The sequence below is a fragment of the Theobroma umbraticum genome, unplaced genomic scaffold (genome assembly GCF_002168275.2).
Source record: "Theobroma umbraticum cultivar Fairchild unplaced genomic scaffold, ASM216827v3 scaffold_51.0, whole genome shotgun sequence".
In the NCBI taxonomy this organism is placed as follows: domain Eukaryota; kingdom Viridiplantae; phylum Streptophyta; class Magnoliopsida; order Malvales; family Malvaceae; genus Theobroma; species Theobroma umbraticum.
Genome location: NW_018397260.1, coordinates 1186525 through 1186872, shown reverse-complemented (window position 1 = coordinate 1186872; position 348 = coordinate 1186525). Strand labels below are relative to the sequence as shown.

Below are 348 nucleotides of genomic sequence, written 5' to 3'. Positions count from 1 at the left end.
TTGTCTAAAATTGTAAAGATGAGGAACGATATGACCTCATTTACACAATTTGATGGTGAATCCTTGTATGAAGCCTAAGAGGGATTTAACAAATTACTTAGAAAATGTCCACATCATGGGATTCCTATTGGTTACAAATTAAAACATTCTACAGTGGATTGGTAGGTTCAATACAAACCATAATTGATGCTATTAGTGGGGCATTAATGGTTAAGAATGCTACAGAGGCTTATAATCTGTTGGAAGAAATGACCTGAAATAACTACTAGTGACCCTCAAAAAGGTTTGGTCCTTGCAGAGCTATTGAAGCTTATGAGATTGATGCACTCAGTGGCTTGACCACACAAG

At 36.5% G+C, this 348-nt stretch overlaps 1 non-coding gene across 1 annotated transcript; it reads right to left on the bottom strand.

Moving 5' to 3' along the window:
- Nucleotides 1–15: 15 nt before the first annotated feature.
- Nucleotides 16–122, bottom strand: LOC149527163 (small nucleolar RNA R71). Its single transcript, XR_016351276.1, has one exon. It is a non-coding gene; the product is annotated as a small nucleolar RNA R71 (small nucleolar RNA).
- Nucleotides 123–348: the final 226 nt, after the last annotated feature.